The sequence below is a fragment of the Parasteatoda tepidariorum genome, chromosome 2 (genome assembly GCF_043381705.1).
Source record: "Parasteatoda tepidariorum isolate YZ-2023 chromosome 2, CAS_Ptep_4.0, whole genome shotgun sequence".
Taxonomy (NCBI): domain Eukaryota; kingdom Metazoa; phylum Arthropoda; class Arachnida; order Araneae; family Theridiidae; genus Parasteatoda; species Parasteatoda tepidariorum.
In genome coordinates this window covers 9616748-9630468 of record NC_092205.1, presented here as the reverse complement: position 1 = coordinate 9630468, position 13721 = coordinate 9616748, and positions in this window count along the sequence as shown.

Genomic DNA, 13721 nt, shown 5'->3' with positions numbered 1-13721 from the left:
AGTCGCGGCAGTGAATTAATGAGTTTTATATTTATATTGAAATAAAAAGTTAGTTATTACGTTGGATCTTAAGAAAAGAATAAAATATTTATGATAGATTTTTATAAAGTGTAATAAAAATTAAATATTTGGTTTAATTAAAATTCGTTTAAGAATAATTAAAAAACAAATTTAAGAAATTAAAGAAATTTAAAAACTGGGAAATATGTAATGCCTATTGTGGCATAACAATTAGTAAAACACCATTTTGCTAAAAATCGTATCGAAATAAAAAATAACCTAGATTTGGAAAATATTCAACTGCACATGAAAAATAATTTAAATTCAAGAATACAGAATGCGTGACAGAATGCAATGAGAAAAATTATATACTTGTTAACGAGATTTATATTGCTATTGCAGCTCAAACATGAAAATGTTTTTTATCTCTCCTGACTTAATTTTTACAAATGTTTTGAATTTAATCCAAGAAACTTTTTAACTTTTTATTATAATTATATTTTAATATATAATTATTAAAATTTACGAAATATATTAGTAAAACACCATTTTGTTAAAAATAGTTACGAAATAAAAAAAAACTAGATTTGAAAAATATTCAACTGCTCATGAAAAATAATTTTAATTCAAGAATACAGAATGCGTGACAGAATGTAATGAGAAAAATTATATACTTGTTAACGAGATTTATATTGCTATTGCAGCTCAAACATGAAATTGTTTCTTATCTCTCCAGACTTTTGTGAATATGTTTTGAATTCACACAAACAAACTTTCTCTATTTACTACAACAAATAGAATAACTATAGATGAAATATTTTGAAGACGGTATTACCACCCTGTCGAAAAACTCTACATTGGATGGCTTTGTTATTTCAAAAAAATACCGAAGTTTTGTGTAGTTGAATACAATCAGATGGATATTAAATTGAAGTCATGTAAACTCAGAGTAGAGGACAAAATAGGTTTTTTCTATTGAAAAATATCAATTTTGTTCTAGACAAAGGGAAAAAATTGAATAAAATGAAAAATCCAGAATAGTTACAGACTATATTTTCAAATTTTATGAAATTTCTTTAGACTGAGTTTTAAAACAGTTTATATTACATTGTTTCAAAATATAATTGTTTTCATTTATTTTATTTTTGTATATTAAATTAAGTATAAAAATCTAATTTTTATATCAAAAATCATTGCTTAACTAGATTTAATTTTTAATTTTAAAAATGAATTTACCATTTTTATAATTTTCTTATTCAAAATGAGTCATGTTTCATGTGCTTTTTTTTAATATTTTAAGTTCCATTTAAAATTATTTACTATTTTTGCTTCTAGATACTATTCTGCATAGATATTATTTTCATTGAAAAATAATAGTTTTATATTAAAAAGTTAATAATAAATTTGCAAAATTATCAATTTTTAGTTTTGACGTTTGAAAAAATATGCAACTGTGCATTTGTACTTTTACTTTAATAAATTATATTTCAAACTATGAGCGAAATTCAGCTAAGTCCTTAAATTATAAATTAAGAGAACTAACTGTTTCACTTTTGATAATGCTATGATTAAACAAAAGGCAGTCATTGTCTTAAAAATAATGTCGATAACTGAGTTATATTTATTATTATCTTGTCTTCTAAATTAAATGTTAATTATTTTAATATTTTACAACTTATTTTTTAAAGTTTTAAATTTAATTTACGGCATGAAATTTTTATTAAATATTTACTTGAATTAAAATATCTTGCCATTTATAAAATAAATACCCTTTTTTATGCACGAAGAAAACAATTCTTTAAAGATTACCGAAATCTATGATAATGATATTTCTAGTTTTTTTAAAAAAAAAAAGGATTTTTCTGGTTAATAAAACTAAAATTTATTTAAATCATTCTTTCTGCGATTTTTCTGTTTACATGCTAAACGTTTGTCGGAAATTCTGGTTTAGAAAATTACCACCCATTTGGTAAATAATACGAAACTGAAACTGAATACGAAACTGAACAGTAAAGGACAATCTAATAGGTGACGAATTTAATAAGTTTTCTCAACCAAACACTTAATTTTAATGAAACAGTAACTGAAAATATATCCTTAAACGATTTAATATGTTGTTGTTTCTATTCCTCTTCTGACATAAGTCAGATAAGTTCCATCAGGTTGTTGTCATTTAAAAAGTCGATAACAGTCAAAGGATCTGATGTTTCTTGTTGCAAGATGTGTTCAGGATGCCTATTTGGGATGAGATCCACTGAATGTGAAGATGTCGTGTTATTTTATGTTTATTTTATGAATATAAAAATTAAGGAAGAGAAAAATAACAAATAATACAAGAGAGAATAATTCTGGTATAATTATCGGACTATGTGGTAGTAACATTTCAAGTAAAGAAATATCGTAATTCTGTGCATTAAAAACCGAAATATAAGGTATTTAGACCATTCATTTGATAATTTTTATGCTCATGTATTAACGATTCAACGGAAATTCTAGTTTTCAAAGCTACCGTACTTATTTCTACTTGTTTAATATAAAATACAAAACTGAAAAGTAATTCAACCAAATGAATGATTTTTATCCCATGATCTAAGGTACCATAATAAAATTACACATTTTAACAACATTTATCAAATTTTATCACATCATATAAAATTATATTGTATTGTTAATTTTACAAAAATTATTACCAAAGTACTTCGGTAAAAATTACGGAGCTTTTTGGTGTTCCAATAAAACCAGAAACACGATAATTTCTTACCATATTCTGTTAGTTTTCACCATATTTTTTTGTTTGCGTGCTTCCTGATAGGGATACAATTCAATGTAATTAAAATTTGGTTCAAATGTATATTGGTTTTAAAAAACTGTAACAATATACTTAATTAAATTCAAAACTATTATCAAGGCCCGCGTTAAGCATTCGCCACCTCGCCAAATGCGATAAAATTGTAAATTTAGCGAATAAAATTGTGTTCTGGCAGAAGTAGTGGCAAAGGATTTTTTCCACTGGAAAGAAAATATATATTTAACTCGATCCCTAAAATTACGACAAAATGAATTTTTCAAAGCTAATCAGTATTTTTTACTCTAATACAGTAATTTTAGGTATATGCGTCACATGACCCATTAGAATTGGGTTCAAATAATATAAGCGTGAAACAAATTACCGTAAAATAGATTTTTATAGGGGGAAAATTAATCATAAAAAATCGTTAAAATTTTTCCTAATTGCATAAAGATTTGCATTTGACGAAAACTTTCGAAAATTGATGAATACTTTTGATTTTTGTCTAATTTACTGGCTAATAATTTGAAATCCTTTGCGCAGGTCCTGATTATGTTCTAATCATTTATGATAGTTATTTGGCAGAAAAAATTTTTTTTATTAAATACTATGAGTTACATATATTTAATTAACAAAATCTATTAATAAAACTTCTTAATGGTACATTTCTATGAGAATTCATAACTTTCAGTGCTCTCTAAAATTAATTATCACTTAAAAATGTGATATTTAATATTTATAATATTGTTACTGCTGTATAAATACTGATCTGAATTTATTCAGAAATTTAATTGAAAATGCAGATCTTCATGCCATGAAACTATTTTTTTCTTTTAAAACTTTTCTAAATAAAAACGCATCTTCATTCTTGTTTTCTAGAGCAATTTCTTCTTAAGTGGAAGAAACTTGACTACCCTGTTAAAATTTAGAACGCCAGAATATTGAAACGGTTAAGATAGAAAATATTTTTACACCTTTGAAAATCAAATATATAAACATTTAGCTATTCACCCTATTACTGACCGTAGTTCCCTCGATTATCAACAGATGGCAGTACAATAAGAGGCATTTATAACTTCCTCTGGATGATACGAATGCATTGATTTTCACTAATCTGAGCAATCATGGCGTCAGTGGAGGACTGACAGACTTCCGGTAGGATTTGCTTTATTATGATACAGGGCCTGGCTTTTAACAATTAGTAAATTTCGTCAATTATAAAAAAATCTATTTAAATTGTTGACCCTATTGTTTGTTTCATTTTCGGACAACAACATCACAGCCTAACTAAATGTAAGTTTCGTTTTATGTGATATAAGTTGTTTAAAATTTAGATTAACTTTTTAGAGCTTCGAAAATACATTTCTGGCAACGTTTTTCTTTGTTTAGTAACTATAGTTTTATGCAAATTTAATTGTAAATGTAAAATTTAGCAAAACGTAGTTATAGAAAATATTTTTAGGGGGAGAAATATGAATTTATGGACCTAATAATAATATCTAAATTTAAAAAGGATGATTTCATAAATAATTTACGTATTCAGTTAAATTAGACATTTTTAAGTAAATAAGAAATTAACTATAGACATCACGTAATCGTTGAATTTTCAATTCAACTCATTAATTTCCATTTATTAATAAATTTTAGGTATTCACTCTAAATTATATACTGATAAAAAAAAAAGTATGGTCAAAACAGCATGGAGAATTTCATCGTATTTTTAAACTCTCTGGAAACCCCAAAGAGTTCGATAATTTTCACTGAAGTAATCCTGAAGTTAATTATTTAGGCCAAATTAACGATTAAATATGGCTTTATAACATGTGATAAAATTTGATTCTGTTTTACAATTTGGTACTCAGTTAACAATTTAGTAACCTTAGAACATGGAAAAGATGTTTCAAAACATAAAATACCTTGTGTATTATATGTAAAAAAAATCATTGCAAAAAAGTAAATAAAAAAATTTATAATAATTTTAGAAGTGTTTTTTTAAAATAATTGTTTGATAAAAGTTTTTTTATCCAAAACATTCTCCATTTCATTTTAAAAAAATTTCCTTTAGACATAATAAAGACCAACTCAATTAAAAGGCCTTAAATACAACAGAAAATACTTTGATGCAACAAAAACTGTCAAAGAAGAGATTAATTACAAAAATGTTGCAAAATAAAATCATTCCTTCCTTCTCTGTTACTCGCCCACCCCCCACCAACCCTCTCATTCTCCAGATATTCCAAAGTACCTGTCACAGCCCAAATTACTTTAGAAAATCCCTTCAAAACACTTGACAGGAAGTTTCCGGTTCTTAGGGAAGAAGTTAGGGGAGACTTTTCAAAAATTTTCCCTATCGTCGACCAACTAAACTTCATTAACAAATAAACTTCCCCTAATTACTCTCTTTTCCTCTAAAGAAGGGAAACCCAAAGTTTTGTCCTTCTTGGGTTTCGCTCCATGAATTTTCCCCCAATTAAATTTAGTTCCAGAACACCATGTTTCTGTAATCCTCTGGAACAAGAAACACTGCATAAGAGATAGTTCCATTGGCCGCCCTAGTCCCGCCAAGTAATATTTAACTACGCCGTTTGAGTATAAGCAGTGTAGTTCCACAAACAGCGACTTTAATTACTTGGCCATCTTACCTTGACTACACTGCCACGAGTGCTATTTTATTTTTACTTATTAAAGTGTTATTTTCGAAGACAACTAATTCCCGCCTTGCTACTTATTACTATAAATTGCGAGGGTGGGAGTGGTAATTAAATGTCCATTTTCAAAAACTCTTACAAAATTTTACTCAGATTATATTGTTTGAGAAGTTTTAACCATTTTTAAGAAAACACAAAAATGTTAACAAAGTAAGTATCAAAATATGAAAGCTTTACTTACATATTAGAGATTACCTATTGGATTTTCTGAATAAAAAGTACTGTAATATGACTAAAACAGGAAAATGCTTATACATTGTCAAAAAAACCTGTTGAATTCACAGAAAAAAAATATCAGGCTGGTGTGCCAGTTTAAAATCATTTATTTCACAGAAAAATACTGCTATTTTAAAATGGACGCCTTTTTTAAGCAGATATAAGTACTTTTGCTTTATCAAACAAATTACTATTTTAACGGGAAAAAGCCCGCTCATTTTAACAAAAAAGCTCTGTTAAATTATCATGCCTACATTGCGGTCGGTGCTAGGAGAGAGCAGAATTTGCTTGACCATTCGACCCCTGGATACAAATTTGGTTGACCTCACTGAGAGGCCAGCTCGTTGTTCCCTTGAGCCACCGCACTTCTTGTGTATGGCCATGAAGAAAAACTTTAACTGTTTTTATCTTAAAAACCTTACTTATTAAAATCATATTTAAGTGTAAAAAGGTTTAAAACTAAGTTGACCCATCCTTATAAAAATGTCTGGCAATTTTACTTACAGAAAAACTATATCTAAAGACAGCTAATTATCAAGTTAGCTATCAATTCAACTATGAAGTTAAATCGTAATTTTATTGCAACAATGTTCAAAACCATAAAATAGTTTCGGAAAAGTTAAAGCAAGAATATAAAACAATGGCAAAATTATTTGAAAAAAGTTGCAGTTATCGTAAGATAAGCAAAATTGCAAGGCGAAAACTGGAACTTGAATCGACAGTTATAATCCGTTTATGATTAGGGTGAAAAACGGAGAAAAAATTATTTGGAGAAAAACCGCTTTAAACCATCAAAAATACGAATAAAATCAGTAAAAAAAATGCAGCGTGTTAGTAACAATTAAAAACGGAAAAATCTTTATTTATCTTTAAACAGTTTTGTTCTGAAAATAATATGATTTTTTTTCCTGTAGAATTTACACTTATTTTTTACAGAGTATGTATTGTTATTGTATTAGAAGATCAAAAAGGCATCACTGGTGTATAAGTCGCAATAGCTTGTGTTGGTGAACTATAAAAGAGCGGGGGGAAAAAACTGAGAGATATGTAGTCCTCAGATAGTAATGCTTAGTATGTAGTTTTATTTATAAGTTCAGTTATTATTTAAATTAATCCTTTCAAGTGCCAAAATGTGTAAAAACAATTTTGAGAGACTCACTAAATGTTTTAATTTTGCCATTTACCTTATTGGAAAGTCTGACTCAGTACTTCGTCCGAAAGGCAAGATGATTGTATTTCTTGGGGAATAACGTCAAATTAAGTAACTTGCGTGAAAAATTTGATTTATATAATTGGAATTTGATTTAAAAGAGCTACCATTTAATTTATTCATCGATTTGTTTGAAATAATCATTTAATTTTTTTAACTATTTTAGTTATAAATATTAAATATTTTAGTTAAAATAGTGTTAATAAATATTATTAAACATTGATTAATATTACCAGTATATTTTATACCAGCATGGATAAGTAAATGCGAAAACAAATTTAATTTATTTCAAACATATCCGACTAAAATTTAATCCGACAAATAAAACGTGATTTTTGGCAACCTTGTTGGTTTGTGATGAATTGTTTTTTTTTTCCACTACACAAAATATGTATGCAAATTCAGCCTGTATTTATATTATATTTATGAACAAATAACACAAATATAAATGTCTTCATTTAGAGTATAAAAAAGCAAGTGAACTAAAATTAGTTTTGAAAAAAATTAACTAAATAATAAGTAAACGGCCTCCTATATAATTTAACGAAATACTTTTTTAAAAAAAATCTTTTAAAACATGTAGGTTTTGTGTATTTATGAAGCATAAGGCTAGTTTTTAAAAGTTCACTAAAAACAATGTTCTTGAAAGACATTAAACAAAGCTAAGGACGTTTTTCCCTCGATACATCATCTCTTAAGTGATTTAAAATGGAATAAAAATTCAAATTTTGTTTTGTTAAATGTTTGAGAATCGAAGAGAAATATTTAAGTACCTTCGTTTGTGATTCAATCTGGAAGTCAATATGATCTGAAATTTTAAATTTTTGATTTTGATTGCAAAGATATTTCGATTTTTTTTCCTTCAGTAAAGTATATAAATGGTAGAAAAATGAACTCTTAATACAGCATCAAAACGAGAAATTTCGAATAGTTAGTATCATTAAAGATCTGTGATTTTTACTCTATTCCAAAATGTTCTGCTATAAAAAAAAAAATAAAGTTAAAAGAATGAATAAAAAAATATAAATAAATACATCTAAAAAAGATCTAAGTCTAAGATAATCGAAGACTGAAAGTTTCATTCCTAGTGAATTATTAGAATGTATTCAATGCAACTTAATCCATAAACTTTTTCTACTATATTCTTTTCTAGATAATTGAAGTCTAAGATAATCTAGGACGAAATTTAAAATAAACTAAGACTAACAGTTTCATTCTTAAGGAATCATTAAAATGTATTCAAAGCAACTTAATCCATGTGCATTTTTTTAATATTTTGTACCTTATAATATACCTGATACCTTATATGTGATAATTAGGGAACTTAACGTCATTTAATTGATATATGAGTTGAAAATGCTTTAAACGTCATAAAACTAAGACTAACAGTTTCATTCTTAAGGAATCATTAAAATGTATTCAAAGCAACTTAACCCATGTGCATCTTTTTAATATGTTGTACCTTATAGTATACCTGATACCTTATATATGATAATTAGGGAACTTAACGTCATTTAATTGACATATGAGTTGAAAATGCTTTAAACGTCATAAACTCAAAGATTCGAGAGAAGAATGTTTATGTCAATTATTATTCGAAAGGATTTCGTATAAATTCAGAATTCAAATACATTTATTGATACAATCAAGAATGCACAGTTATTGATGACATCGATACAATTATGAGTATGTAGATTAAGTTGCAGAAGTTATCTAGTGAGCTGAAGCCTTAGAAATTCGACTACGAAAGTATATTTGTTGTTATTGAGCACATTTTTATTTCGCTGAATTCTGCGTTCTGCTTTATGCTAGTAAAAAACTGAAAGTTTCATCAAGAGGTTGCTCCGATTCACAAGGTAAAAACACAAGAATGATTTAACGCCCTTTTTCCATGTCATATTTTTACATCGGCAAAATATGTTGTCTTATCAGAGTGGGGTGAAGTTTTGTGGCCAGAATCTTGGCAAAACTGCTGGAAAGATAGGAGTCACTAATTCTATAATTGCGATGGGAAAATCGAGAAAAAAATTCGTAATCTGGCTCATTAAAATCATTATTATTTTTTAACTTTCGTTGTACCGTTATTTTTCAATATTGAATGAGTTAAAAAACGAGAAAAGTATTGCCGTAGTATGGCTTCTAAATTCAAGTCACCTGAAAACAAAATTACAAAGCAGCAAGTGAGTTGCGCTATTATTTTAATTAAAAGCTGCCTGCTTACATGAATCGCCTTTCTGTTGCTGGTTTAGCCCTTTCACGCAGGTATGACACTGATGTCCTTTTTATATATTTTTTCTAGAGCTCTACTTGCACACAAGAGCATATTTTTGTGTTTTTTAACTATAAAAAACAGTCTAATAGTTTCTAAAAAAATCCGTTAGATCATAGGAATTATATTTATAAAATCAAAAACAAGCAGTTTGAAAAAAAACTTCATCCATATTCAAAAATCTATCAATAATTTATTTAGATTTAAAACAATTTGATGATGAATAACTGTTTCTTTTGGATATAGTAACTGCGAATAAGTGCAAATTCGAGAAACTATTGCTAGTAAGTGATCCATGTTTGGAAGGTTTTACCTTTAGCGCAGCAAAAGACATCGGTCTTTCGTGCTGTATTTCACAACCTTGAACTATCAGAATTTTAAGGGTAATATTTTTTACTTATTTCGAGCTGAATTAATACAAAACAGTAAAAATGGTATAAAAAAGTGTTTAGTAAAAATTCTGCCTCAAAGCGATAGAAAGACGGGAAAAGGATCGTGTTCTCATCACTGACTGATATTTTTAAAGATAATGCAACTTTGCCCATGCTGTTGCTTTTTACAAATCTATCCTAATAGGATATCGAATAAATATTTAAATATCAATGAATAAATTACTATCAAATCGGACATAACAAATATTTCGAACATTTACCAAAGCAATTATGTGACTGTTAACATTCACCGGTGAAATATTCACCGACATTGTGGTCTTTTAAGGTAATATGCACATTTTTAATTACATTTTGATGCATTCATTAAGATTTCGCTTAACTTGTTCATTTCATTGAGCAATTGAGCTTTTAAAAATCTTGTTGCGGCACACTGTTCGAAATTTCTCGGGAAAAAATTGTTAAATAACAATTTATTCATTGTTATTTTATCATGTTCAAACAAAACACACGAATGAACGCGAATAAGATGGTATTCCAACTGTTAACTGTGATAAAAACCGTTTATTAAATGCTTTCACCAAATACGATTAAATTGCCAGAATTTTATCGCACCAACTAAGCACACCTAATGAAGCCACTTAATTTCTTGCATCTGAGAACATATTATAGCCGAGAGAGTTTATCTGTCAGTTTCATGACTGACAAAACGGGGGTCCGAATCCCAGCGTTGTCACGACACTATTACCTGAATTCCGTTCAAAGAATGATGAGTGTCTGGTGTCCTGCACTCTCCAATACCCATCACCTAAGGAAAGGGATGGCACTTAAGTCCCGTTAAAGTACTTTTTTTACGTTTTTGAAACCATGCTAGTTGTAAATGGCTAACCGCATAGTTTTATACTCAAATTCTTATAACCATACTAGTTAAATATAAGCGGTTTCAAATCGTAAAGGTGAAAATTCTCTTTACCGTCAATTTTACGGTTAGTTATATGAGCAGACTACTGCCAGTTATTTTACCATAACTTTAGAATGAAAATTCTAACAGTGTATGCTTCTCGAAACATGGGAATCAAAGCAGATGTGTCATTATTTCAGAGGGAAAAAAATTAGACAAGTAGAAAAAAGAGTTCTTTGAACCAAACACGTTATTTCTATAGAAAGGCGTGTCTTTCAATTAGAAAGGTGTATCAATTCTCTACAGAGACGTGTCTTTCTTTTTATAAAAAAAGACTCACCAGTTTTCAGAAAAGATGCGCGTCCTTTAACTAAACAAGGACAAATAATTTCTTTAAAAATACTTATTCTTGAACTGGAATGGCATGTCAGCTTTATGGATAGACATTTCCTTTAATTAATGATAAAAGTGTATCAGTTCTCGAGAAGGAGGTGCCTTTTAACCCTCTGAGCGGTTGTTTCGGATACGCAGAGAGTGACATTAGATTAAATAGGTCAAGCTTTTGACCATTTTCGATACTAAACTATTAAGACCATAAAATGTCATGATGAGCCAGGTGGCTCGGGGATAGAGTGTTCGCCTTTTAATGAGGTGAACCGGACTCGAATCCCTGCGATGGCTGGTCAATACGAATTCCGCATCCGGCTTGCCCCGGTCACAGTGCCGGCGTAAAATATCCTCAGTGGTAGACGGATCAAGGGGTGAGAGACCCCTTTCCATCTGGCTAACTGTGGGAGGTTTTGCGATTTTCCTCTCCCTGCAACGCAAATGCGAGTAAATTCTGTAAAAGTCCTCCAAGAAAGCAAATTTCGCCCACTACTTGATCCAGGAGTTCCCTTGCTTTCTGGGATTGGTTAAAAATTGCAAGGCTATAGAGTTAAATATTGGTAATATTGAACCCAAAATATTAGGTCGGCTGTTCAACGATGGTTATAAATTAAAATAACATATTGTGGTCACTCCTCATATTTTGAGGGTCAAAAACTACGAATTCCAATGTCCTGTACTCTCAAATGCCCATTAATGAAAAGCCTAACTCCAAGGTCCAGTTAAACTCCTTTTCTATGACTTTGAAGCCATGCTAGTTGTAAATGGTTAGAAAAAAAGAAAGTTTTGTATCCATGATTTTATAACCATGCTAGTTGTAAACGGTTTCAAAACCATAAATGTGAAAATGTTCTTAACCGTAAATTTCACGGTTAATTGGGGGAACAGGCTGCTGCCGTTCTTTTACCATAATTTTAGAATGAAAATTGTAATAGTGCAGCTAACACCGCAACAGATAAAATAAAAGATTGCAGAAACATAATTTCAATCTAAAATTTAACTATGCTGTCCTTACAAACAAAATAAACTCATTTTAGTTCAAATAAATTTAGATTTGTTAAAAGTTACATTTAAGAGCAATACTAATACCTAAAATATCATGATTGAAAAATAGTCAAATACTAGTGAAATACTTCATTAATCGAAAAAAAACATTTCTTTAAAGAGTAGTTAGGTATTTTTTGAAGTATGTAATTTAAATTCTGAATTGTATGAAATCCAAAATTGCTTTTGAAGTATTTGCACAAGTACAAAAATAATTATTAAAAAACAATACAGAAAATCAGAAAGAATTTTTAATTACAAAGCACTTAAGATATTGAAATATTTTTCATTGAAATGTAAATATTGCCCTTTAATGATTTTTTCTTTCAAACTCTTACGACAAATAAAAGCAATACTTTTTCTTATTTGTTAAGTATTTTATTTCATGAGCACCAAATGTGATTTTCGTGTTTTTCAAAAAGCAGGGAGTATCCAGAATATAAAGTTCCAAGAATACTTTAAACGCTTAAACGTGAAACTAATTAATATAAAAAAGTGTTGCATATTTCCACTTAATTAATAAAGTATAAAACTTCTGAAGCGTTTGTGCTTTATTAAAATTCGCAAATTTTTTTCTCTCCATCTGAGGAGCGAAAAATTCTTCTTATATATTTACTACGTGTTTAGTTATTTGTTTATGCAAATTTACAATTGCTATTAACAAGATTATTTATTTATACTTTATTAAGGATTCCGAATACTGAATGTCCATTAACCCATATTCAAGTACGAAATCTCTAGAGCTTTAAATTATGATTAAGTAATGGGATTTAAAATAATGATTATGTAGATAATTAATGGATTACGTGATATCGAAAAACAATTTAGAAATATTTTAGTAAAAATTTTTTTAAAAATATTTTTTGTCGATGAGTGCTCTGTCACACTGGCTTAAATAATTTTTATTTATTTATAAACTGATTCGCGGAAATGTTTCTTCACTAATATTTTCATTCCCTGATTCGTATATTTACGACTAAGAAGATTCATTATTTTGCTCAGCCACCAATTCATTAGTACGCTAAATTCCTGAATCCCTCATCACTTATTCACGAATTCATTCGTTGATTCATTGAATCACTTCTGATGAATCGCGTCGCTGAATCGTTCCCTTACTAATATTCTAATTTATTGATTCGTGTTTTTACTACTACGACGATCCACTGGGTCGATCAACTACTTATTCACCAATTCGCGACTACACCAAATTCTTGATTACCTAATCACTGATTCACGATTTCATTCATTCACAGATTCATAGATCTACTTCGTTATGTATGCAATGAAAAGCTTCATTTCATCACCTCTAATTTTCATCTTACTGTAGTAATCTGCTACAGAAAAAATCAGTATTAGTTTGCCATAGCGAAGAATGTCTGAATTGGCTTGAAGTCATGAGATCGTGAGGTTTGTTCGAAATACGTAGGTATAATTCAAGAGTAACTTTACCTAAGAAACTCCAAGGCGTCCCATTATCGTCTGAGTTGTATTCAAAATGGCAAAGCTTATTTAAAAAGCAGATGTATATCGCAAAGAGATAGTTCATATCCAACGAACTCCTGGATCTTGATTCACGAACTCCAGTTTAACTTCTAAGTTTGGTTCAAATTTATGAGGTTTGTTCGAAATATGTAGGTATATTCCAAGAGGAAGTTTACTCAAGAAATATGTTCGAAATATGTAGGTATATTCCAAGAGAAAGTTTACTCAAGATATATGTTCGAAATATGTAGGTATATTCCAAGAGGAAGTTTACTCAAGAAATATGTTCGAAATATGTAGGTATGTTCCAAGAGGAAGTTTACTCAA